General features: G+C 45.0%; 3 pseudogenes; 2 read left to right on the forward strand and 1 right to left on the reverse strand.

Moving 5' to 3' along the window:
• Positions 1 to 2,679, reverse strand: part of LOC128836079 (proto-oncogene Mas-like) — a 62,619-nt pseudogene extending 59,940 nt beyond the window's left edge.
• A 17,992-nt stretch (positions 2,680 to 20,671) lies between these two features.
• On the forward strand, positions 20,672 to 21,500 carry LOC128836080 (proto-oncogene Mas-like; annotated as a pseudogene).
• Positions 21,501 to 24,308: 2,808 nt separating this feature from the next.
• LOC128836081 (mas-related G-protein coupled receptor member H-like) lies at positions 24,309 to 27,310 on the forward strand (annotated as a pseudogene).
• Positions 27,311 to 27,877: the final 567 nt, after the last annotated feature.

Below are 27,877 nucleotides of genomic sequence, written 5' to 3' on the forward strand. Positions count from 1 at the left end.
AATACAAGGGAGGGAGAGGAATTATTTCAGCTCAGTACTAATGTGGACATGAGAACGAATGGATATAAACTGGCCGTGGGGAAGTTTAGGCTTGAAATTAGACGAAGGTTTCTAACCATCAGAGGGGTGAAATTTTGGAACCGCCTTCCGAGGGAAACAGTGGGGGCGAAAGACCTCTCTGGCTTTAAGATTAAGCTAGATAAGTTTATGGAGGGAATGGTTTGATGGGATAACGTGATTTTAGTCAATTAGTCAATAACGTGCCATTGCTGGTAAATAGTATCAATGGTCAATGAGGGTCTGGCTGGAGAATCTTGCCTGCATGCTCGGGGTTCTACTGATCACCATAACAGCATAGAGCTTTCCTGGATGGCATTGCTGTGAGCTACATTGGACCTTGATGGACAGGATCACATTGGACAGAATCGTGATGGGAGTGAATATCAGGAAATTCAGAACATACATGGATATGACTGTCATTGGACACTTTTTAGTCCTATTAAGAACACAAAAATAATGCACTAGTTCAATTAGCAGGGAGGAGAGAACCCAGAGCAAGGAACACACAATGGCAGACAAATGCTTTGGTCTGTGACATCGGCACCAGATCGGGAAGAGGATGGAGAGAGACCTCTCAATGCTAATGGCTAATGGAGATACAGGCTGGTATTGTATGTGAACAGAAACAGCAGCAGAAAAGGCCTCCATTCTAAACTAAAACAAAACAAATTATTCATCATATCAATTGTGAGGGAAACAGCCAGGAAGAGGAAGAAACCAAAGTTGGCCATCCCAAGATTCAGGATGTAGACAGTGAAGAGGTTCCTCTTAATGTGGAAGCTGAGGAACTATGGGTGAGAACTATCCCATTCCCCACCAGCCCAAACAGGCAGATGAGCAGAATGACACCATTAATGGACATTTCAGTAAAATTGTCTCAGGACCATTCGTTCCCATTATTTGTATCAGAATAATTCAAGCTGGTCTCTGTGGGAGGCCAGAATGTTGTGCTTGGCTCAGTCATCATGAAACCTCCACTCTGCGACAGGTGGTGTCTCCCTCTGAAACCTGCATGTGCACACCTGTTAGCAGAGGGAATCGGTGACTCGGACATCTGCAGCGCTGTGCTTCACTGGCCATTCCAGCCCCTCTCCAGCCTCCTGGCCTGGAATCAGGGCCAGCTCCAGGGTTTTGGCCGCCCCAAGTAGCCAAAAAAAAAAGCCGCGAATGCGATCTGCGGCGGCAATTTGGCAGGAGATCCTTCGCTCCAAGCGGGAGTGAGAGACCGTCCTCCGAATTGCCGCTGAATACCTGGACGTGCCGCCCCTCTCCGGAGCAGCCGCCCCAAGCACCTGCTTGCCAGCCTGCTGCCTGGAGCCGGCCCTGCCTGGAATAGCCAGATCCCGATGAGTGTGACTGGGAAATATCCATAGAGATTACAGCCCTGGGGGATCCTAGGGGCAGAAAGAGACAGGGAGAAAGCCTGGTGGGTGGGGAGCAGCCTGGACAGAGAGAGAGAGTTAAACACAGAAAGTTGAAGAGATTATTTGGGAAGAAGAAAAAGATATTGGGAGGAGCTGTAAGCCATTTATGGATTAAATAAATAGGATATCTCCATTTATTTATCTCCTAGAACTGGAAAGGACCTCGAAAGGTCATCGAGTCCAGCCCCTTGCCTTCACTAGCAGGACCAAGTACTGATTTTGCCCCAGATCCCTAAGTGGCCCCCTCAAGGATTGAACTCACAACCTTGGGAATGGCAGGAGATGAACTGGAGAGAGAGAGAATAACCACATATCATTAATGATAGCAAACAGCAAAGAATCCATCTAGGAAAACCTTACCTTCACTTCCCTCCAACACTCTGGGAATGAACCTATCATCTTGGGATCTTTTCTGAGTTATAATCTGTTATCTGGACACGTAGACTTCCCCTGTACTGTGTCCAACAACCAGTCCCTGCCAGGTCCCATCAAAGAAGTGACTTGCCTACACTGGGTAGGGTGGAACACAGAGTTCACAACATCAAGGCATCTCATGAGCACAGGGCAGTTTTATAAGATCAGGCAATGTCAGGGCTCTGTTTGTTACTACTTTTCTCCAAAGCATAACGGAAATGGTTTGCTAAAGATTAAGTCTCATGAGATAGATATCACAGAAAACTGCTGTTATCTGAGAAAGGCACCTGGTGTATTTAGGGTGTAACCAACTTAGTTACTTAGCATGAAATTTAGAACTTTCCTTATTGTTCAATTTTTCTCTCTTTTTTTCCAAATACAATATTTATGTTACATCTTGTTACAATTTTATATCTGTCTTAAAAATTCCCCTCACCACAATTTCTGGGCCCATATATATATTATGAGGACATATTGACAATTTGTGTTTTAATGGTTATAAAGATTTAACTTTTCGAATCTCAGTATCTACTGTAATTTAATAATTGATTGACCTCCCCATTCTCTGACACCTCCCATTATTTTGCACAGCTGTGAAAATTTAAATCAATAACAATTAAAACATGCTTCAAAATAAACATCAATATTATCGGTCAAAATTATAAAAAAAAAAAAATTGAATTTTGCCAAGCCTATCTACGAGCCATCAAAAGTCCCTTTGGTGCTGTATTACAAAGGTGGCCAGCTGAATCTCCAGAGTCCTACTGAACCTTTCCACCATCTCATCGGATAGTAGGCATCCTGGGGTAGTGCTGGTTTGGTGGATTCCTAGAACCTCAGAAACTTCTTGAAATATTTTCGATTCAAAGCTTCTGCCTCGATGTGCCTCAGATGGGACCCCAAATCTGGTGAAGAATTCATTCACTAGTACCCCTGCTACTGTCACAGCCCCTTGATTTCTTATTGAATAAGCCTCAGGCCACTTTGTAATGTAAATAGTCCACAGCTACCAACAAATATTGATTGCCAGCCTCTGCCTCAGGCAAAGGACCCAGCACATCAAAAGCAATGCACTTCACCAGTACCCTCATGAGATAAAGCTATAAAGGGCTCTCCCAATCTTAAGGATATCCTTCTCTTCAATGTAAACATCACACTTCCTGTATCAATTTTATACATTCTGCCTGCATTTTACCCAATAGGATCTCCCCGTTAACTTGGCTAAGAGTTTTATAACCCCACAATATCCAGCAGTTTTTAAATCATGAGAACCTCGGGACTTCCTTTTTCAATGTCTCTGGTAGAATTTGCTGATACCTGTACTCACCACTTGCTGGTTTCCTCCAATCCCTATAATGTTTCATCTTTAAATTCTAAATTTTCCCACTGTGACTAGAAAGCTTTTAGTGTGGCATTGTAAGTGGCTGCACTCCTGCAACCCCATGTCCACTGTCCCAATGGATGAACCAATAAACATTTGCACCTCTGCAAATTATGGGAAAGAAGAGACAGCCATCGCCTCCTGAGAGCCATCTCCTCTTTGCTCTCCTGCTTAGGGGAGCATTTGCAATTAGTCCCTCCAACAGGAATAATGGCCATGGGGAACACTAGGGACAGAGAGAGACACGGAAGATGACTGAGGTGTAGAGACCAGCCTGGAGAGCTGGACTGACAGAGTTAGGGAGACAGAGAGCAATGAAGAGAGGAATAGAAAAGGAGAAAGAACATGTGAGGGGCTGTTAGCCATGTATGTGCAGAGAACGGCAGGTGTAAGAAATGTTGAGTGAGAATTGAAGAGTGGGGTTGAGAGAGACAGAGAGAACAGCCATATATCATAGAATCATAAAATACCAGGGTTGGAAGGGACCGCAGGAGCTCATCTAATCCAACCCCCTTCTCAAAGCAGGACCAATCCCCAACTAAATCATCCCAGCCAGGGCTTTTTCAAGCCTGACCTTAAAAACGTCTAAGGAAGGAGATTCCACCACCTCCCCAGGTAACCCATTCCAGTGCTTCACCACCCTCCTAGTGACTTTTTCCCCCCTAGTATCCAACCTAAACTTCTCCCACTGCAACTTGAGACCATTACTCCTTGTTCTGTCATCTGGTACCACTAAGAACAGTCTAAATCCATCCTCTTTGGAACCCCCTTTCAGGTAGTTGAAAGCAACTATCGAATCTCCCCTCAATCTTCTCAAGTCATGCCTGACTAACCTAATTGCCTTCTATGAGGAGATAACTGGGTCTGTGGATGAGGGGAAAGCAGTGGACGTGTTATTCCTTGACTTTAGCAAAGCTTATGATAAGGTCTCCCACAGTATTCTTGCCAGCAAATTAAAGAAGTATGGGCTCAATGAATGGACTATAAGGTGGATAGAAAGCTGGCTAGATTGTCGGGCTCAACGGGTAGTGATCAACGGCTCCATCTTTATTTGGCAGCCGGTTTCAAGTGGAGTACCCCAGAGGTCGGTCCTGGGGCCAGTTTTGTTCAATATCTTCATTAATGATCTGGAGGATGGCATGGACTGCACTCTCAGCAAGTTTGCAGATGACACTAAACTGGGAGGAGTGGTAGATACGCTGGAGGGTAGGGACAGGATACAGAGGGACCTAGACAAATTAGAGGATTGGGCCAAAAGAAACCTGCCGAGGTTCAACAAGGACAAGTGCAGAGTCCTGCACTTAGGACAGAAGAATCCCATGAACTGTTATAGACTAGGGACCGAATGGCTAGGAAGTAGTTCTGCAGAAAAGGACCTAGGGGTTACAGTGGATGAGAAGCTGGATATGAGTCAACAGTGTGCCCTTGTTGCCAAGAAGGCTAATGGCATTCTGGGCTGTATAAGTAGGGGCATTGCCAGCAGATCGAGGGAGATGATCATTCCCCTCTATTTGACATTGGTGAGGCCTCATCTGGAGTACTCTGTTCAGTTTTGGGCCCCACACTAGAAGAAGGATGTGGAAAAATTGGAAAGAGTCCAGCGGAGGGCAACAAAAATGATTAGGGGGCTGGAGCACATGACTTATGAGGAGAGGCTGAGGGAACTGGGATTGTTTAGTCTGCAGAAGAGAAGAATGAGGGGGGATTGGATAGCTGCTTTCAACTACCTGAAAGGGGTTTCCAAAGAGGATGGATCTAGACTGTTCTCAGTGGTACCTGATGACAGAACAAGGAGTAATGGTCTCAAGTTGCAGTTGGGGAGGTTTAGGTTGGATATTAGGAAAAATATTTTCACTAGGAGGGTGGTGAAGCACTGGAATGGGTTACCTAGGGAGGTGGTGGAATCTCCTTCCTTAGAGGTTTTTAAGGTCAGGCTTGACAAAGCCCTGGCTGGGATGATTTAGTTGGGAATTGATCCTGCTTTGAGCCGGGGATTGGACTAGATGACCTCCTGAGGTCCCTTCTGTGACAATGCGGTTCTGGCGGAACCCAACTGAGAGTGCCAACTCAGGACAAATTGCTCAAACAGGGCAGTTACAGCCCAAGGCTGGGTTTTTTTCCAACTCTAAGGCAAACCAAACCAGCCAGACTAAGATAGGGTTACCATAATCCAGCAATCAAAAAAGAGGACGGGAGGAGCCCCGCCCCTGTCCTGCCCTAGCCCCACCCCATCCTGCCCTAGCCCCGCCCCTTCCCCTCCCACTTCCCCCCCCTCAGAACCCCCAACCCTCCTCCCACTCCTTGTCCCCTGACTGCCCCCTCCTGGGACCCCTGCCCCCATCCTAACTGGCCCCCTAGGACTCTACCCCCTACCTGTACCCTGATTGCCTCAACCCTTATCCACACCCCCACCCCCAGACAGACCCCTGGGACTCCCATGCCCCATCCAACCACTCCCCACCCCCTGACAGCCCCCCCTAGAACTCCTGACCCATCTAAACCCCTCTGCTCCCTATCCCCTGACAGCTCCGATCCCTCTCCCCACTCCTGCTCCCTGACAGCCCCCCCCAGAACTCCCAACCCCCCCCCCTTGTCCCCTGACTGCCCCCTCCTGGGACCCCTGCTCCTAACTGCCCTCCAGAACCCCACCCCCTACCTAAGCCTCCCTGTTCCTTGTCCCCTAACTGCCCCCTCCTAAGACCCCCCCCAAACGCCTCCCAGGACCCTACCCCCTACCTGTACCTTGACTGCCCAAAACCTTATCCACACCCCCACCCCCAGAAAGCCCCCCCGAACTCCCGACCCCCCCCCGTCTCTTGACTGCCCCCTCCAGAACCTCCCTGCCCCTTCTCCGACCCCCTGCCCCCCTTGTTGTTGGCCTTTCTTCACCTAATGTCTGGTGAACTTGCTCAGAAATTGCCTGAGCTGCTGGGCAGCAGCGGGGGAGGAGCTCCAAAGTGCAGGAGCCGATCTGCGATGCAGGGAGGAGGAGGACGTGCTCTCTCTGGCTGAGTGTCGGAGCCCCAAGTAAGTGACACCGGCTGGCCGGCAGCACTGTTAGCCGCGCGTGCTCTGCATGGGGGGGAAGTCCGGACATTTACAAATTCCCCCCAGACGCTATTTTTAGCTTAAAAAGCCGGACATGTCCGGGGGAATCCAGACGAATGGTAACCCTAACTAAGAGGACTTCGGTCTCACCCCACTGGCTAACCACAGTCTCACAAGCAATCTCCTTAGACACTTCAGTTTCCCAGTATTACCACCAGTGCCACTCGTTATGGGGACAAATGGTTATGAAAACCAATACCCAATTAAAAGAAAAAGGTTCTCCTGATCCCAAAGGACCAAGCTCCAGACCCAGGTCAATATACAAATCAGATCTTACCCACAAATCACGCTGTTGCCAATCCTTTAGAATCTAAAGGTTTATTCATAAAAGGAAAAAGATAGAGATGAAAGTTAGAATTGGTTAAATGGAATCAATTACATACAGTAATGGTAAAGTTTTTGGTTCAGGCTTGCACCAGCGATAGAATAAACTGCAGGTTCAAATCAAGTCTCTGGAATACATCCCCCGCTGGGATGGGTCCTCAGTCCTTTGTTCAAAGCTTCAGCTTGTAGCAAAGTTCCTCCAGAGGTATGAAGCAGGATTGAAGACCCGATGGAGATGAGGCATCAGCCTTATATAGTCTTTTCCAGGTGTAAGAACACCTCTTTGTTCTTACTGTGGAAAATTACAGCAAAATGGAGTCTGGAGTCATATGGGCAAGTTCCTGCATACTTTGCTGAGTCTCAAGGCATATTTGCCTTCTCTCAATGGATTCATTGTATAGCTGATGGTTCTTAATGGGCCATCAAGCAGACTAGGCAGAGCTAATCTCAGCTTGTCTGGGATGTCACCCAGAAGCATAGCATAAGTTTGCCATACAGACAGTATAGAGCCAATATTCATAACTTCAACTACAAAACTGATACACACAGACAGCATAATCATAACCAGTAAACCATAACCTTGTCTTAGACACCCCATTTGACCCCCTTTATACAAGATCTGGGTGCCACTACAGGACCTTGGTTGCAACAATGATCTATATGGTCCCAGATTATATCAATAACATCACACCCCCAACGCAAAATTGATGCAGGAAGGGATGACACAAACATCACTGACTGCATCCCAAGAGCTCCCCATCCTTGGGTCTGTCTCATTACAGCTAGTATTGGGTTAGAAGCCATACCAGTGTATAACAGAAATGGTCATCAAGGTCATGTTCAATAACATGACTGAACCTCTTTACAAACTTGAGGTAAAACTTAGTTAGAACAATAGTGTATTGGATCTGCTGTTGCAGCAGGATTTCTGTATGTCTCATGTGATCTTGTCAAGAGCTAAAGAAAACAGCTACTTCATCCATACAAGCTCTGGCAAATATCTGGAACCCAATTAACATCACGTTAATGTAGATATTAAGGCTGTTTATAGTACAGGAATCTTGGCATTTAGCCATGAAAGCAATATGGTAGTGTGCTTCGGTTTCCCTTTTTATACAGCACATTAGGTCTGGAATGTCTTTTCCCCTGTGAAAAGTTCCAATACTGTTTACAGGCATTAACTGTGAAACATCAGTATAACAAGGCCTTTTAACATACAGTGTGTTTTCATGTATTCCTTTGAACATGTTCAAGGGATTTTCCAAAAGATAAGGCACATTGTACATTTTTACAGTTTGTGGTAATAGCAACACATTTGTTACAAAAATTACCATTGGCAATAACAACAAATTAATTGCAAGTGTCCATTTACAATCATAGGTTTCAGAGTAGCAGCCGTGTTAGTCTGTATCCGCAAAAAGAACAGGAGTACTTGTGGCACCTTAGAGACTAACAAATTTATTAGAGCATAAGCTTTCGTGGACTACAGCCCACTTCTTCGAATGCATATGCATTTACAATCATGTTTGTCATGGCACACCTTTGGCTCAATACCATTGGAGTTTGGGCATTTTAGGGTTAACCTGTGGCTTCCCTTTGCAAAATTCAGTTTTCTCTTTCCTCCTTGTCCTGCAGGATCAAACCCTGATTTCTCTTGCTTAACAGAATTCACTGGCTGATGGGGTGGGCTCTCTGTGCTAACAGCTTTTAGCAAGTCCTTCCTCTCCCAGCCAGGCAAGTAATTTGCATTACCACAGACAGGAGCCAGTCCACCAGTTTTCATATCCCTAACTGCTATCATTTCCAAGGCTGGAATCTGTCTTACAGAGATACCACACAAATCCAAAGAGTCTGAGGGTGAGAGTTTGCTTGCTCTCCCCTGCATCCTTAAGCATTCGGCCATAAAACTGTTATTTGAAACACCAGTAACCAACTCTGTCCCCAGACCCTGAAGCACAGACTGCTTACTTAAAGAATTAGCATGGAGACAGTCCTGTCCCAACACCATTGTCTTCCCAACAAGCTGGCCACACACTTGGTTATAGGGTTGCTCAACTTTCTTAACAGCTCTTACTCCATCTGAGACCTTCTCAAAGCTACCCACACTGGATCTTTCAAAAGGAAAGTCAGTGGATCCATTTACAACAGACAATTTCTGGCTGTTAGGAACTGAAACTTCCTTGATTAAATCATTCTCACACCCTTCAGTTGTAGGGAACTGCTTGCACAGATTACCATGAGGATTCCTTTCCCCAGGAGCTTTTCTAAGCAGCAATTCACCCTTCACAGAAACTTTGCCCTTACCCTCTTCACCTAGGGCTTGCTCTAAAGGAACACTTTCCTGAGAAACAACAGACTTTTTCTGGGTCTTACTTACATCCAGGATCACCTTTGGCCCATCAGGCAGATTTCTACACAATCCCCTTTCAGGCAAACCCATAGACTCACTAGATAAAAGGTTAGAAACATTTCCCTTCCCTTTGCTACACACAAGTTCAGGAATCCTTTCCTTCTTGCTATAAGTTTCCACACCATCAGTAGGTAACACAATCAAATCGCCTTCATGCTCTCCTTGTGCCCTGATTAGGATATCACCCTGATCAGACAGAATTGCTACACCCTTTACCAACCACACACTAGCCATAGGCAAAATATAAGCACCAGAATTGTCTGGTCTCTGGGATTTTGCTAAGACACTAACTGGATGCAATTTAGTTACAGTGCCATTCTCCCCAGCAGACACAGACTTAGGACCATTTCCTTCCTGGGCTTTAGCTGAATTCAGACCCAACTCTGAGACAACTGCACTATTCTCAACCATCACAGGCTGAAAGGCACCTTCTGTCTGCTCCACAGCCAAAGAAGAGCCGGAGACACCTTATTTTTTACCAGACACACAGTTTGGGATTTCATTTCCCTTGTCCCAGCACACAGGGCTGTTCACAGACAACTGCTTGGAGACTGGGGTAGCTTCCTCCATAGGCAAGTCAATACCCCTGACAGACACAGGCACATTTCCTTCACTGTCACTATTCTCCACACAGGAAACAGGTAAGATATAGGGACATTCATCTTTCACTATCCTTGCCTTCCCAAACTGCCGACTAGATAAAGCCATTAGCTCACCAGGCTGCCTAGGCTCATTCAGAATTTACTTGTTCTCCTCTCCTTTGGCTTGACCTAATTCCAGATTTACTTCCGAGACATTAGATAGACATTCAGAAACTTCATTCACAGCCAACCAGCTATTTTCCAAAGACAAACTTTTGGAAAAACCTTTCATAGACACAACCTTAGGTTTAATCCTCTCCTGTGCCTGGTTTATGCTAACTTGATTGATCATAGCTTTAATATCATTCCCAATCATAAGATCCTTAGGGATGGTGTCTTTTACTCCCACAACCATGGTGCCCTGACAAAATACTCAGAAAATGCTACAACAGTTACATCTTCACCTGGCAAATCTTCCTTCCTGACAAGACTTGCTTTAACCAAAGTGATATCTGCTGCGGTGTCCCTCCATGCCATACACCTGACTCCATTCACTTCTGCACTGCTAATAAACTCTGCGTTATTGTTCCCATACTTAGCTTTAATGTGAGTTTTAAGGTCAAATTCTTCAGAGACCACAGAAACAGCATTTGCACACAGGGCACCAGCACTGGGCTCTGTGTAGCTTATAATAACAGGGTTAGCATTTGCCGTGGCATTCAGGGTTGGGCAATCTGATCTTATGTGGCCAAGCACACCACAGTGATAGCATTTAACCTGCTCGTTCTTGGGGCGAGAGTTCCTACCCTCTGGGCCCCAATGAGCTCCTTTAGAAGAGTCAGGGCCAGGTTTACCTTTAAATCCTTCCCTCCTCTTGAACTGGGGAGAATGGTGATTAGTTTTCCCCTGGGGTTTATACTATTCTCGAGACCTGTTTTGGGTATGGGCATCCGCAATCTCTGCAGCCCTTAGGACTGACTCAGGGTCCCTATCACACACAGCTGCTCTCACATGGTCAGGCACAATGTCTAAGAATTGTTCCAAAGTGATTAAATCCAGCAGTTTTTCAAAACTCCCATGCGCCTTTTCTCCCATAACCCACTTTTTAACAAAACCCTTCAGCTTATGAGCACATTCTACAAAAGTACAATCATTAGACATCTTAAACTTTCTAAACTTAACTCTGTAAGAATCAGGAGTCACCTTGAACCGCCTTAACACAGAATCTTTAAACCGCTCATAATCCAAGGCTTCTTGTCCCTCCAATTCATTAAATACCTCCCTGGCTTTTCCAGTCAGTCTGGTCAGCAGGACGGGCATTCGCTGACCCTTGGGGATATGGTACAGATTGCAGAGGCGTTCAAAGGTAGACAAAAACTCCTCTATATCCTCAGTATCGTTGTAAATGGGACACATCCTTTCCCAGTTTTTCTCATGGCAGTGGGGAAGTGGAGTACCAGGTGGGGATGACTTTCTCCGCTCTTCCATTACTTGGAGCTGAAGTCTGGCCGTCTCCTGTTCCATTTTGTGAGTCTCCTGTTCCGCAGCGAGCAGCTCTAGACGCCCCTTACGAGCTCTCTCTTCTCTCTCATCTGCCTCCTTCTTTCTTTGATTGGCTTTTTCCTGTCTTTCATCAGCCTCCTTCTCTAATTCTGCTATTTTTTGCTTCTCCAGTAATTGAAGATCTGCTAGCTTCTGTTCATGCTCAAATTGCAATTTACTTGTCGCCTTTTGCATCCTAATTTTTTCTGCATCTTCTGTAGCCTCAGGTAAGGGCTGTGCTCTTGCCCCCTGATCACTGGCTATTAACAGATTTCTCAGTTCTTGATTTGTAGCTTTCTTTCTAAAGCTTATCCTCTTTTCTGAACACATTTTCCAGGGCTTTTTTGTCTCATATGCTGTTTGCTCCGCCATTGCAGCAGCTCTTCAACCAACAAAACTCTCAATCCCAAAATTCAAATTTGGATAGTGTGGGGTTCTGACCCAAAGCTTAATTGACCTGGTTTTGTGGATCCTAGCACAACTACGCCACTGTGACAATGCAGTTCTGGCGGAACCCAACTGAGAGTGCCAACTCAGGACAAATTGCTGAAACAGGGCAGTTACAGCCCAAGGCTGGGGTTTTTTCCACCTCTAAGGCAAACCAAACCAGCCAGACTAAGAGGACTTCGGTCTCACTCCACTGACTAACCGCAGTCTCACAAGCAATCTCCTTAGACACTCCAGTTTCCCAGTATTACCACCAGTGCCACTCGTTATGGGGACAAATGGTTATGAAAACCAATACCCAATTAAAAGAAAAAGGTTCTCCTGATCCCAAAGGACCAAGCTCCAGACCCAGGTCAATATACAAATCAGATCTTACCCACAAATCACGCTGTTGCCAATCCTTTAGAATCTAAAGGTTTATTCATAAAAGGAAAAAGATAGAGATGAGAGTTAGAATTGGTTAAATGGAATCAATTACATACAGTAATGGCAAAGTTTTTGGTTCAGGCTTGCACCAGCGATAGAATAAACTGCAGGTTCAAATCATGTCTCTGGAATACATCCCCCGCTGGGATGGGTCCTCAGTCCTTTGTTCAAAGCTTTAGCTTGTAGCAAAGTTCCTCCAGAGGTATGAAGCAGGATTGAAGACCCGATGGAGATGAGGCATCAGCCTTATATAGTCTTTTCCAGGTGTAAGAACACCTCTTTGTTCTTACTGTGGAAAATTACAGCAAAATGGAGTCTGGAGTCATATGGGCCAGTCCCTGCATACTTTGCTGAGTCTCAAGGCATATTTGCCTTCTCTCCGTGGATTCATTGTATAGCTGATGGTTCTTAATGGGCCATCAAGCAGGCTAGGCAGAGCTAATCTCAGCTTGTCTGGGATGTCACCCAGAAGCATAGCATAAGTTTGCCATACAGACAGTATAGAGCCAATATTCATAACTTCAACTACAAAACTGATACACACAGATAGACAGCATAATCATAACCAGTAAACCATAACCTTGTCTTAGACACCCCATTTGACCCCCTTTATACAAGATCTGGGTGCCACTACAGGACCTTGGTTGCAACAATGATCTATATGGTCCCAGATTATATCAATAACGTCACACCTTCCAACCCTGATATTCTATGATTCTATGTGTGGGGGGACTTAATTGGCTGTTTCCATTGGATCTCCCGTGGGAGGTCTCTCCATCCGCTCTGGGATCTACCTTAACTTGAAAGACCCTGTGGAGTGTGACCCCAACAAAGCCCCTGAATCACTGCTTCCAGTAGCTCCTTACTATGAAGTAAATAACTGGGTTGGTGCTGCCGTTTACAGAGGTCAGCATGCAAGATATGTCAGTCTGGTGATAAGAACTGATAAACTGGAGGAGGTATTGGACACTCCCAGCACTGCACTCCAGCCCCGGTGTCTGCCCAAATTGCAAAAACACATCCTTGTTCCTGCAGTTGGGCATAGTCACAGACAAGACCTTTGGACTCGGCTCACTCATCATGAACCCTCCACTGTGGGTTGCTGGTCTTTCCTGTTCTCCTTCTCTCTCACACACCCATTAGCAGAGAGCAGACAGAAGGGATCAGTGACTTGGACATCACCAGCGCTGTTTCACTGATTGTTCCAGCCAGATCCCAGTGAGTGGGAGTGAGAAATATCCAGAGAGATAATGGCCATGGGGGATTCTAGGGACAGAGAGAGACACAGAAGATGACTGATACGTACAGACCAGCCTGGAGAGAGAGAGACTGACAGAGTTTTAGAGACAGGGAGCGATGAAGAGAGGACTAGAAAGGGAGAAAGAGAACATGGGAGGGGCTGTTAGCCATGTATGTGCAGAGAATGGCAGGAGTAAGAAATGTTGGGTGAGAATTGAAGAGTGGGGTTGAGAGAGACAGGGAGAACAGCCATGTATCATTAATAATGACAAAGAACAGTCCCTTACCTTCCTTCCTTCCCTCCTTCCAACATCCAGGGGCCTGAACCAAGTATTTACAGGAGTTGGGCTGGGGCAGGTCTGCTTCAGAATCTCTCTGTCTCACGGTCACTAACTGCAGTTCTCACTGTAGGATCTTCATGGGAAAGATCTCTGAGTAACACTTTAATATAAAGACAAGAAGAATTTCCCTGCCAGTCCCTGTGCAGCGTCCAACACTCAGTCCCTTCCCTGGTCCTGTCAGAGAAATGTCTTCCCCACATTGGGCTGGGTGGCACACAGAGATCACAGTGTCAGGGCATCTCATGACCACTGGGCAGTTTGATAACATCAGACAATGTCAGGGCTATGCTTCCCTTTTCTGGCTGCTTCTGGCCTCTTGCGCATAAAGGAAATGCTTGCACAAGGTTAAGTCTCACAGGATAGAATCACAGAAAGTTGCTCTTCTCTGAGAAAGGTTCCTCATGTTTTAGGGTGTTACCCTACTGTGTCCATTAGCATGTTCCCCACTAGCCCAAAGAGGCAGATTATAAGAGTGACATCAGTAATGATCACTGCAGGTAAATCATATATTCAGCATTAAGTACTATTTTCTGTATCCCTAGAATACAAGCTGGGCTACGCAGGAGACAGGGACAGCCGGCTGAGCTCAGTCATTATGAAACCTCTGCTCTGTGATACTCGGTCTTTCCTTCTCCCCCTCTCACACATATACCTGTTAGCAGAGATCAGACAGAAGGGAATCAGTAACTCGGATATCCCCAGCGCTGTGTTTCACTGATAATTCCATCCCATCCCCAGTCTCCTGGCCTGGAACAGCCAGATATCAATGAGTGGGAGTGAGAAATATTGAGAGAGATAATGGCCATGGAGGATTCTGGAGACAGAGACAGACAGGGAGAAAGGGGTATGGGAGGAGACCAGCCTGGACAAAGCGAGCGAGAAGGTTAGGGAGGCAGAAACAGAGATTGAGAGGGGCTGTCAGCCTTGTAGGGAGAAGACAGGGGGTGAGAGCTGCAGAGAGGGAGAGAAAGAGAGACCAGCCAAGAATCATTAATGATGGCAAAGAGCAAAGAATCCATCCATAAGAACATAAGAAAGGCCGTACCGGGTCAGACCAAAGGTCCATCTAGCCCAGTATCCTGTCTACCGACAGTGACCAATGCCAAGTGCCCCAGAGGGAGTGAACCTAACAGGCAATGATCAGGTGATCTCTCTCCTGCCATCCATCTCCACCCTCTGACAGATAGAGGCTAGGGACACCATTCCTTACCCGTCCTGGCTAATAGCCATTAATGGACTTAACCACCATGAATTTATCCAGTTCTCTTTTCAACTTTGTTATAGTCCTAGCCTTCACAACCTCCTCAGGTAAGGAGTTCCACAAGTTGACTGTGCACTGCGTGAAGAAGAACTTCCTTTTATTTGTTTTAAACCTGCTGCCTATTATGGGAATAAGTAAATAACTTTTCCTTATCCACTTTCTCCACATCACTCATGATTTTATATACCTCTATCATATCCCCCCGTAGTCTCCTCTTTTCCAAGCTGAAGAGTCCTAGCCTCTTTAATCTCTCCTCATATGGGACCCGTTCCAAACCCCTAATAATTTTAGTTGCCCTTTTCTGAACCTTTTCTAGTGCCAGTATATCTTTTTTGAGATGAGGAGACCACATCTATACGCAGTATTCGAGATGAGGGCGTACCATTGATTTATATAAAGGCAATAATATATTCTCAGTCTTATTCTCTTTCCCCTTTTTAATGATTCCTAACATCCTATTTGCTTTTTTGACTGCCTCTGCACACCGCGTGGAAATTTTCAGAGAACTATCCACGATGACTCCAAGATCTTTTTCCTGACTTGTTGTAGCTAAATTAGCCCCCATCGTATTGTATGTATAGTTGGGGTTATTTTTTCCAATGTGCATTACTTTACATTTATCCACATTAAATTTCATTTGCCATTTTGTTGCCCAATCACTTAGTTTTGTGAGATCTTTTTGAAGTTCTTCACAGTCTGCTTTGGTCTTAACTATCTTTAGCAGTTTAGTATCATCTGCAAACTTTGCCACCTCACTGTTTACCCCTTTCTCCAGATCATTTATGAATAAGTTGAATAGGATTGGTCTGAGGACTGACCCTGGGGGAACACCACTAGTTACCCCTCTCCAGTCTGAGAATTTACCATTAATTCCGACCCTTTGTTCCCTGTCTTTTAACCAGTTCTCAATCCATGAAAGGACCTCTCCTTTTATCCCATGGCAGCTTAATTTACATAAGAGCCTTTGGTGAGGGACCTTGTCAAAGGCTTTCTGGAAATCTAAGTACACTATGTCCACTGGATCCCCTTGTCCACATGTTTGTTGACCCCTTCAAAGAATTCTAATAGATTAGTAAGACACGATTTCCCTTTACAGAAACCATGTTGACTATTGCTCAACCGTTTATGTTTTTCTATGTGTCGGACAATTTTATTCTTAACTATTGTTTCGACTAATTTGCCTGGTACAGACGTTAGACTTACCGGTCTGTAATTGCCGGGATCACCTCTAGAGCCCTTTTTAAATATTGGCGTCACATTAGCTAACTTCCAGTCATTGGGTACAGAAGCTGATTTAAAGGACAGGTTACAAACCTTAGTTAACAGTTCCGCAACTTCACATTTGAGTTCTTTCAGAACTCTTGGGTGAATGCCATCTGGTCCCGGTGACTTGTTAATGCTAAATTTATCAATTAATTCCAAAACCTCCTCTCGTGACACTTCAATCCGTGACAGTTCCTCAGATTTGTCACCTACAAAAGCCAGCTCAGGTTTGGGAATCTCCCTAACATCCTCAGCCGTGAAGACTGAAGCAAAGAATCCATTTAGTTTCTCTGCAATGACTTTATCGTCTTTAAGCGCTCCTTTTGTATCTCGATCATCAAGGGGTCCCACTGGTTGTTTAGCAGGCTTCCTGCTTCTGATGTACTTAAAAAACATTTTGTTATTACCTTTGGAGTTTTTGGCTAGCCGTTCTTCAAACTCCTCTTTGGCTTTTCTTATTACATTCTTGCACTTAATTTGGCAGTGTTTATGCTCCTTTCTATTTGCCTCACTAGGATTTGACTTCCATTTTTTAAAGGAAATCTTTTTATCTCTCACTGCTTCTTTTACATGGTTGTTAAGCCATGGTGGTTCTTTTTTAGTTATTTTACTGTGTTTCTTAATTTGGGGTATACATTGAAGTTGGGCCTCTATTATGGTGTCTTTAAAAAGCGCCCATGCAGCTTGCAGGGATTTCACTTTAGTCACTGAGGGTCCTGTGGCACCTTTAAGACTAACAGAAGTATTGGGAGCATAAGCTTTCGTGGGTAAGAACCTCACTTCTTCAGATGCAAGTGTGCAAGAAGTGAGGTTCTTACCCACGAAAGCTTATGCTCCCAATACTTCTGTTAGTCTTAAAGGTGCCACAGGACCCTCTGTTGCTTTTTACAGATTCAGGCTAACATGGCTACCCCTCTGATACTTTAGTCACTGTACCTTTTAACTTCTATTTAACTAACCCCCTCATTTTTGCATCGTTCCCCCTTTTGAAATTAAATGCCACAGTGTTGGGCTGTTGAGATGTTCTTCCCACCACAGGGATGTTGAATGCTATTTTATTATGGTCACTATTTCCAAGCGGTCCTGCTATAGTTACCTCTTGGACCAGATCCTGCGCTCCAGTCAGGACTAAATCTAGAGTTGCCTCTCCCCTTGTGGGTTCCCGTACCAGCTGCTCCATGAAGCAGACATTTAAAGTATCAAGAAATTTTATCTCTGCATTTCGTCCAGAAGTGAAATGTTCCCAGTCAATATGGGGATAATTGAAATCCCCCACTATTATTGAGTTCTTAATTTTGATAGCCTCTCTAATTTCCCTTAGCATTTCATCATCACTATCACTGTCCTGGTCAGGTGGTCAGTAATAGATCCCTAATGTTATATTCTTATTAGAGCATGAAATTTCTATCCATAGAGATTCTATGGAACATGTGGATTTGCTTAAGATTTTTACTTCATTTGATTATACATTTTTTTTCACATATAGTGCCACTCTTTCCCCCCCCCCCCCCCCGCACAACCTGTTCACCTGTTCTGTCCTTCTGATATATTTTGTACCTCGGAATGATTGTGTCCCATTGATTGCTCTCAGTCCACCAGGTTTCTGTGATGCCTATTATATCAATATCCTCCTTTATCACAAGGCACTCTAGTTCACTCATCTTATTATTTAGACTTCTAGCATTTGTGTACAAGCACTTTAAAAACTTGTCACTGTTTATTTGTCTGCCCTTTTCTGATGTATCAGATTCTTTTTAATGTGAATGTTTATCATCTGATCTGGCCCCTACTTTATCCTCTTCCATCCTCTGCTCCTGACTATACCTGGAGATTCTCTATCATTAGACTCTCCCCTAAGAGAAGTCTCTGTCCGATCCACATGCTCCTCTGCAGCAGTTGGCTTTCCCCCATCTCCTAGTTTAAAAACTGCTCTACAACCTTTTTAATGTTTAGTGCCAGCAGTCTGGTTCCACTTTGGTTTAGGTGGAGCCCATCCTTCCTGTATAGGCTCCCCCTATTCCAGAAGTTTCCCCAGTTCCTAATGAACGTAAACCCCTCCTCTCTACACCATCGTCTCATCCACGCATTGAGACTCTGAAGCTCTGCCTGCCTACCTGGCCCTGCATGTGGAACTGGGCGCATTTCTGAGAATGCCACCATAGAGGTCCCGGATTTCAGTCTCTTTCCTAGCAGCCTAAATTTGGCCTCCAGGACATCTCTCCTACCCTTCCCTATGTCATTGGTATCTACATGTACCATGACCACCGGCTCCTCCCCAGCACTACACATAAGTCTGTCTAGATGCCTCGAGAGATCCGCAACCTTTGCACCAGGCAGGCAAGTCACCATACGGTTCTCCCAGTCATCACAAACCCAGCTATCTATGTTTCTAATGATCAAATCTCCCAATACTATACCTGCCTTTTTCTAGCAACTGGAGTTCCCTCCCCCGGAGAGGTAACCTCAGTATGAGAGGCAACCCCAGCACCTTCTGGAAGGAGGATCCCAACTATGGGAAGGTTTCCCTCTGCTCCCGTTGACTGCTCTGCTTCCCTGGGCCTTTCATCCTCCTCAACAGCGCAGGGGCTGTCTGACCGGAGGTGGGACAATTCTACAGTGTCCCGGAAAGCCTCATCAACATATCTCTCTGCCTCCCTTAGCTCCTCCAGTTCCGCCACCCTTGCCTCCAATGTCCATATGTGGTCTCTGAGGGCCAGGAGCTCCTTGCACTGAATGCACACATACGCCACCCGCCCACGGGGCAGGTAATCATACATGCTACACTCAGTGCAATAAACTGGATAGCCCCCACTCTGCAGCTGGGCTTCTGCCTGCATTGTCTCCTAGTTAATGAAGGGGTTGTTTAAAGCAAGAAGTTTTGAATGTAGTTTGGTTTATAGGTTTTAAGGGGAATAAAGGGTATAAGATAGAACCGGCAGGGGACCCGCGCTCCCTTCCTGCTCCCCTTCCCAACTCCCTTGCGAAACTCCCTGTTAGCAGCCCCTGGTCGCAAAAGCTCCCTGGTCGCTTGTGCGCTGCTTTATAAAGCCCTGGCCTGGGTGAATGCCCCGCCCACTGATTAAGGCTCAGCCAATTACCAGAGGCTTCTAGCCTTCAGACCTTCCTTTGAAGCTCACAGCTTCCAACTGCCAGCTACAGCACATGGTCCTTCAAACAACCAAACAACCAAACAGACTGACAAACATAAGCTCAGCACATAGCAAGTAACCCTTACCTTACTTTTCTCCAGTCCCATGCGTTGCATATCTGAAGTTAATGATGATTCCAGTTTGTCAAATAACAGCCTCACCTGGAATTAAAGATTATCAATCAGTGATTAGTACAGCACTATGCAGAATACAGAAAGAACAGATACATTACCAGACTTGATGTGAGGTAAAAGCTGGCTCTGTGTCTCTTCTTCACTGTAACTGGTGGGGCGCAACAGTTTCATTTCCTAGCTAAATTCCAAAATTTCTGTCATTATATAAGGGTTTTAGACAAAGAGACCCATCTTTGCCAGAATCACTCTCCCAGAACCATATGTTCAGATGTAATTTCTTACATTCTGATGGAATTTCCTTTAATAGCCGTACATTCTTAGTTTATCTGATTGATGTGTGAAGGCATAATTGTTTACAGCTGAAAGGACCAAGTGTTCTTCAAGATAATATATTTCAGTCAGTCCTTCTTCCCCCCAACATCATTCTTCCTTGTTGATTCCCCAACAGGAAACATCTGCCATAACAATTTTCCCTCATATGTATATAAAAGGATGGTTTTCATGAATATCTGGAGTTCTATTGACATGGAGGTGCCAAGGATTATTAGATACAGCCTAAAGCATAGAATTCCTGAATAGGGTTATTTATAGGTTAAGGGCCAGTATGCTGGGTTTTAGAATTCAAACATACTCTTTGTTAATATCATAGAGATTCTAAATAATAGTAAATATTAACCCTTTTAGTCCTTTTCTTTTTGTATATTTGATTAATTTATATATTAACTAACAGATACTAACACATGGGACCCCAGTTGTATCTTCTTGGGAACTCTTTCTGAGGAATAATCTGTAATCCAGACTCTAAGAATTTCCCTGTCAGCTCGTGTGCAGCATCCGACATCCAGTCCCCACCAAGTCCCATCAGAGAAATGTCTTCACAGTGGGCAGGGTGGAACACAGAGTTGACAACATTGGGGCATCTCACGAGCAGTTTATAACATCAGGTAGTGTCACATCTCTGCCTCCCTACTCTCATTGCTTCTGATCTCCTAACCAAGAAGGAAATGACTTGCCAAAGATTAAATCTCACAGAATACATATAATAGAAAGCTGTTCTTATCTGTTAAGACTCAAAGTGTATTTAGGATGTAATCAACTGTGTTAGTTAGCATGAAAATTTGCAACTTCTTAATTGTTTAATTTTTCTCCACTTTTCCAAATAATATATTTCTGTTCGGGCTGGTGGGGAATGGGATTGTGCTCTGGTTCCGTGACTTCCACATTAAGAGGAACGTCTTCACCGTTTACATCCTCAACCTGGCTGCTGCTGACTTTGGCTTACTCCTCTGCCTGCCTGGTTTTCTTATAACCTTTAATGCTAAACATTTATTTTGTTTTCCTTTAGAGGGACTTAACTTAATAAACTCATTTCATCTGCTGTCTTTGCTCGCATACAGCAGCAGCCTTTATCTCCTGACGGCCATCGGCACTGTGTGTGTCTGTCCTCTTTCCCATCTGGCACTGATGCCGCCACCCAAAGCACTTGTCTGCCATTGTCTGGGCCCTGCTCTGGTCTCATTCCAGCTTGCTGTCAGGAATAGTGTATTCTTTATGTTTTGTTGATGGAACTGAAAATTGTTGGAGTACGTTCCTACCCATGTATTGCCTGAATTTCCTCATTTTTGCTCCCATCATGATAGTGTCCAGTCTGATCCTGCTAATCAAGCTCCGACGTAGCTCACAGCAACATCAGCAAGAAAAGCTCTACACTGTTATCCTGCTCACCATCCTTTTCTTTCTCATCTTTGCTGTTCCCCTCAGTGTACAATACTTCCTTGACCTTATTCATTATAGTCAAGCTAATGAGCTATCTTACCTGTGGGCCTCTATAAACAGCAGCATCAACCCAGTTATTTACTTCCTAGTCGGGAGCTACAGGCAGCACCAATTCAGAGGCTGCCTCCAGGTCGCACTCAGGAGCATCTTTGAAGAGAAGACAGATTTCAGAGTGGGTGGAGAAACCTCCAGACAAAACACAGTGAAGATGTCAATTTAAATCTCGGCAGCACTCAGCCTAGGACACCCTGTTCTGGGGATGGAGATTTCCCTAGTTCACATCATCAAAGAAATTAGGGATGGAAAGGACCCAGTAGGTCATTTGCTAAATTCCTCCCCTCCCTGACCCAGAGCAGGATCCTTCCTAAAGTTGATCGTCAGGTTTCTGTGCAGTTGTAAAGAACACCAATGGGTTACATGGGACCCAGTCCTTCTCCCTTTGGAATCAGTGGGGGAAGTCCTATTGACTTGAATGGAAGCAGGAACAGATCCATAATGGGCTCATTCACTTTGTTTTTGAAATGCCACTGAACAGTAATTTCACTTGTGGTGGCACGTGTCTCCCAGTGTTGCCTGAAGACTGATGTTGCCTTTTCTGTAATGAGCTTTTTCACAGTATCACGACTTTTCCTGCTGAGTGAAAACACAGTGGTCAGGAAAAATGTGGTGTAGACTTACAATGATTACACAGAAATATTCCCATGTAAATCATTCCACAGCCAGCTCTCCTGTCCATGAAATGCAGAAGGTGCTTCTATGCAACTCTGGACTCTTGCTTCTGCAGGTTGATATTTGAAACCTTCACCACTATTGCAGTGGAAACAATTAAGAATTACTATGAACTTACCAATGAGTTTAAATCATCTATTAATAAGGCCTGGCATTTGTGGTATAAGCTTCTTTAGTGATGTTTATTTGCAAATGTTATGTCTAATTTCAAGGATGTAATGTGGTAACTTACTGATATCATTACTATGTAAACACAAAATGTGTTATGTAGTAATATGAAAACAAATGATTACACTGTTCCTTTAGAATGAGATTGCTGACCCAGCTTCTCTTCTTTTATTTATCCACATTCAAAAGAAACTTGCTGTCAGTTTACTTGATATGTAGCCAAGCTAGTTCTGTTGTGTTCCTGCTTGTTAGTCCTGTGAATGCCAGAATGTTTTCTACACAATTTTTCAACACTTGAGAAAACTGGATTGCATTTGTGTACAAAAAGACTCATATTGTTTCCCCCTGATGATCCACTTTGGTGCTGATCACACAGGACAAAGCTGCAATATAAAAAGGTGCCTAGAGGATTTCCCTAGGTGATCCAGCCTGTCTAGGATCTCCTACACCAGTGGAGGAGAGTAGCTTCCCTGGAGCTAGTGCAGGGATTGTAGTCAGGATATCCCTGGCTGCTGAAATTTCCAATTTCCTTTCTCCATTTGGGTTTGGCTAAGCTTCTGTTCCAAAGTGCATTCTCCTCTTTCACGAAGAGGTGGACAGGGAGCCAGAGGTGGGATTTTCAACCAGTCCTCTAGTCAACCAGGGCTCTGTGGCTAACTGCCCTCTTTGCCCACCCCCTAATCAATCAGGCTCATGGGGACTATCGCACAGTGACCATGTGCAGGTGGGATGGAGGCTATACACTTGCTTCCTTGTTTTATAGCTATTGGGTGATCTCTGTCCATTGTATTTCTCTCACTCACTGCTCCTTGATTGGTGTCCTTCTGGGATTATTTAAATTATCTAATGATTAAGACTGTGAGTCTGTCACGGAGGTTGCGGAAGTCACAGATTCCGTGACTTTCCGTGACCTCCATGACTTCTGCAGCAGCAGTAGTTTGGGTGTGTCGGAGGGGGCTCAGGACTAGGGGAAGGGTTTTTGAGGGTGTGTGGGGGGGGGCTTATCTGTGGTGGGGGGCCCCCAGGCAGCTCCTAGGTGGCGAAGGGGTGGGGGAGGTCTCCGCGCTGCCCATACCCACAGGCCCCACCCCCATAGCTCCCATTGGCTGTGGTTCCCAGCCAATGGGAGCTGCGGCAGCCGGTGCTTGTGGTGGGAGCAGTGGAGGAGTCCTTGCCTCCGCTGCCTAGGAGCTGCAGGGATGGAGCCAGTAGGAAGCCCCGCTAACCCCCTCCCCCAGCACGAGTGGGGGTCCCAGGCTGCATGCTGCGGCCCAGCCCCCTCCTCCCCCAGTACCAGCGGGGGGCCTGGGTCACCTCCCCCAGCACCCGCAGTGCCCCCGGAGCACCCCCACCCAAGTTTTAGTCAGGGCGGATATTTTTAGTAAAAGTCATGGAGAGGTCACGGGACTTTTACTAAAAATACCCGTGACTAAAACGTAGCCTTACTAATTATCGTTGTGACACTGGTAGACCAGGTGGCAACTCAAGCCAAGACCCCAGTCTTCACTGAATACTTACAAATGCGTAGCCGGAAATCAGTCTTGCTTACCTGTGTGTTAGTATGATCAAAATAGATATTAGATATTAAGTTGATAAGAATGTGTTTTGTGTTTAGTCTTTATAAAATGCTCGTAGGATGCTTCATGCATTGATCTCACTTATAACCTCTACAGCCCATGGTGTAAAGCTGTATTAAGTGTTTGCATAGTAAACCTCTAATTGTGTAACTCACCAAACAGGAAAGCATTAATTAAAGTAAAGGTCTCATCCTGTGTACAAGATGGCCCATTGAAGACAATCGTGGCATCAAAGGAGAGAGGCTCTGTTGATTGCATTCCTAGCTCCCTCTAGGAAGGAGGGCTGGTCTATACTGGGGGCGGGGATCGATCTAAGATACGCAACTTTAGATACGTGAATAGCGTAGCTGAAATTGAAGTATCTTAGATGGATTTACCTTGGGTCCTCACGGCGCAGGATCGACGGCCACGGCTCCCCTGTCGACTCCGCTACCACCGCTCGCTCCAGTGGAGTTCCGGAGTCGACGGGAAGCACGTTCGGGGATCGATATATCGTGTCTTAACGAGACGCGATATATCGATCCCCGATAAATCGATCGCTACCTGCCGATACGATGGGTAGTCTGGACGTACCCGGAGAGACCTACTCATGAACTCATCCCATCAGTTTGAACTCTGGAGTGGAGGGAATAAAAATCCCTGACAAGGAGAAACTGAATCTCTTTCATGCTGTCTGGACTCTGAGGGGCAAAGATTCCTAAACATAAGAAAAGAGATCCTCAGGCTGATTGCCATGGATTAGCCCTGAAAGACATTTTGAATGAACAGATTACTACAACTCTGTCACGTTTTGATTCACAGATTGAAACTCATTTGTGCATATATTCTTGCTTGCTTTAACCTGTAAATAACTCATCTTTTCCTAGTTAATAAACCTTTAGTTAGTTTATTACAGGATTGGCTACAAGAGTTGTCTTTGGTGTGAGATCTAATTAGGGTTGCTAACCCACTAGGATTGTCCTGGAATCTCCAGGAATTAAAGATTAATCTTTAATTAAATAGTATGTCGTGTGATGAAACCTCCAGGAATATGTCCAACCAAATTTGGCAACCCTAGATCTAAGGTACAAATTGATCTGGGGTAAGTGACTTGTCTCTTGGGGCTGGGAGCAACCTGAATATTTTGTCATCTTTGGTTTAAGTGACCATGTATCACATCATCCAGTTTGCCTGGGTGGCAAGATAGACTGGAGTGTCCAAGGATCTGTGACTCTTATAAGACTATTGTAGTTCAAATTTATTACTGGGTTGGTGAAATCTAATTATAGAACATACCACCAATTTGGCGGGGTCTGCCCTGCTTTTTGACAGTCTGCCCTGGGGTTGGTGCACGGTCATGAGCCACTCCAGACAGCATGAAAATTACAGCTCATACTCAGCTGGGGAATTGTATATTGTTTTACTATAGAGATATTTATATGTATTTCTTTCATTAGAACACCTTACTTTATCCTAGGTCTTTATGTTTTGGGCAAATACAATGAATGGTGATGTCAATGTTAATGTCTGTACATTACTTCCTTTAATGCCCACCCTGTCAAAAAGCATTTTTTTTCCAATCTCATTTTAGTAGATGGGTTTGTAATAAGAAACAGAAAACATTTATTGCCATATTAATTAAAAAAAAACATAATCAGAGGAAATATATCTTTAAGGATCTGTAGAATATATAATATGGGCTTAGATACTGTGGTGATGGAAGATTTCCAGGCAGATACAAAAGTTATAACCAAGTGGCACAGAAATATGCTATTTGGAGAAATTAGAGCAAAATTGAACCATTAAGAAGGTGCCAGTTGTCATGCTTAATAATACAGTTGCTTCTGCCCTAACTACATTAGCAGCTCTTTTCAGATAACAGTGGCTTTCTTGGATATCTATTGCTTAAGAGTTAATCTTTGCAAAGCCATTTCCTTTACGGTTAGGAGATCAGAAGCAATCAGGGAAGGGAAGCAGACCTCTGACAGTGCCCCTGATGTAGGGTGACCAGATGCGAGGAAGAAAATATTGGGACACATGGGATGGGGGGGGGGGAGGGGGGAGTCGCCGGTGGAGCAAAAAAAAAAAAGCAGAGTGCCACAAAATATCGGGATGTGAGACAACCACCTAAATATTGACAGGTTTCAGAGTAGCAGCCGTGTTAGTCTATATCCGGAAAAAGAACAGGAGTACTTGTGGCACCTTAGAGACTAACAAATTTATTAGAGCATAAGCTTTCGTGGACTACAGCCCACTTCTTCGGATGCATATGCAAGAAGTGGGCTGTAGTCCACGAAAGCTTATGCTCTAATAAATTTGTTAGTCTCTAAGGTGCCACAAGTACTCCTGTTCTTTTCACCTAAATATTGGGACAGTCCGGATTTTATCGGGACGTCTGGTCACCCTAGCCTGATGCTATATAGCTCATGAAAGGCAATAATGGTATATGCTGTGTCCCACTCTGTCCAGCGTGGAGAAGACATTTCTCTAATGGCTTCTGGCAGTGACTGGGTGTTGCTACACAGATTACAAGGAAATTCTTAGTGTCTGGATAATAGATTATTACTCATAAAACTTTCCCATGAAGATCCTACACTGAGAAACCCATTTAATAACCGTGAGACAGAGAGAGTGAATCTGCCCCAGCCTGGTTCCTGTAAACACTTGATTCAGGCCCCATAACGATGGAGGTAAGGAAGGTGAGGGATTGCTGCTCTTTGTCATCATTAATGATACATGGCTATTCTCTGTCTCTCTCTCTCTACCCCACTTTCCAAATCTTACCCAACTTCTTACCCCTTTCATTCTGTACCCATAGCTAACTGACCAGCCCTTCCAATTTTTCTTTCTCCCTCTTTTCATCTCTCTCTGACCCTAACTCTGTCTCTCCCACCTCTCTGTCCATGCTGGTCCTCACCCATCACCTTTTTTTATGTCTCTCTCTCTCTGTAGGGTTTCTGGGGAATGGAATCATCCTCTGGTTCCTTGGCTTCTGCATTAAGAGGAACCTCTTCACTATCTACATCCTGCACATGGCCACCACTGACTTTTGTTTCCTCTTCTGCCTTTCTGGTTTCCTCATAATTGTTGCTGCCAAACATTTATTTTGTTTTCTTTTAGAAGATTTTTGCTTAATCTGCTCATACACAGCACCAGCCTTGATCGGCTGATGGCGTTCCTCACTGAGAGGTATCTGTCAGTCCTCTATCCCATCTGGTATCGATGCTACCCTCCAAATGACTTGTCTTCCATTGTCTGTATCCTGCTGTGGATTCTCTCCTGCCTGCTGTCTGGAATAGTGTCTTCTTTTGGCATTGCTGATGGAACTGAAAATTGTTGGAATATGCCCCTACCCATATGCGCCCTGAATTTCCTCATTTTTTCTCCCCTCATGGTTCTGGCCAATCTGCTCCTGTTTTTCAAAGTCTGATGTAGCTCACAGTGATGTCAGCAAGGAAAGATCTTCGCTGTTATCCTGCTCACTGTCCTCTTCTTCCTCATCTTTGCTGTTCCTCTCAGTGTCCAATTCTTCCTTATTATTATCTCACCAATGATGCATCTTCCTAGGGTAGCTTAGGGTGCAATCCAGACCAGCAGGGGCTTGTCACTGCTTAACCAGTAACTCTGAGTACCTTAAATGCTCTGCTCCTGTGGCTTGACATCCCAGCCAGCAGACAAGCATGTAGCTCCCTGAGTATCTGTGTGCTGTGTCATCCTGAGTCAGCTCTCTGGCCCCAGCAGCCCGCCTACAACACAAAAGACTCAACCTTCGTCACCTCCAGCCTTGGTTACTACTTACATCAACAGAACTGATATTTTTCCAGAAAGAAAGGTTGCATCTGTTGAATAGCTGCTTGCCATCTACAATAATTTCCCACAAATAATTTTTTACCTGCTCTGGTAGTTAGCAGAGAGGAAGGCCCTTTGCAAGAGCAGAATGTGACTTTCAATGATCCATGGCACTCAGAGAGGACAGACTAGTATGGGCATGCTGTAAGTACAGTATGAGGGTGTCAGGCTGGGCTTGTGGGTAGGAGCTCACCCTAGGAGCTGGGTTCAATTCCTGCATCCACCAAAGACTTCCTGTGTGACGTTGGACAAATCATTTAGTCCCTTTTTTGCCTCAGTTTCCCACCTGTAAAGC

The sequence above is a fragment of the Malaclemys terrapin genome, chromosome 4 (assembly GCF_027887155.1).
Source record: "Malaclemys terrapin pileata isolate rMalTer1 chromosome 4, rMalTer1.hap1, whole genome shotgun sequence".
In the NCBI taxonomy this organism is placed as follows: domain Eukaryota; kingdom Metazoa; phylum Chordata; order Testudines; family Emydidae; genus Malaclemys; species Malaclemys terrapin.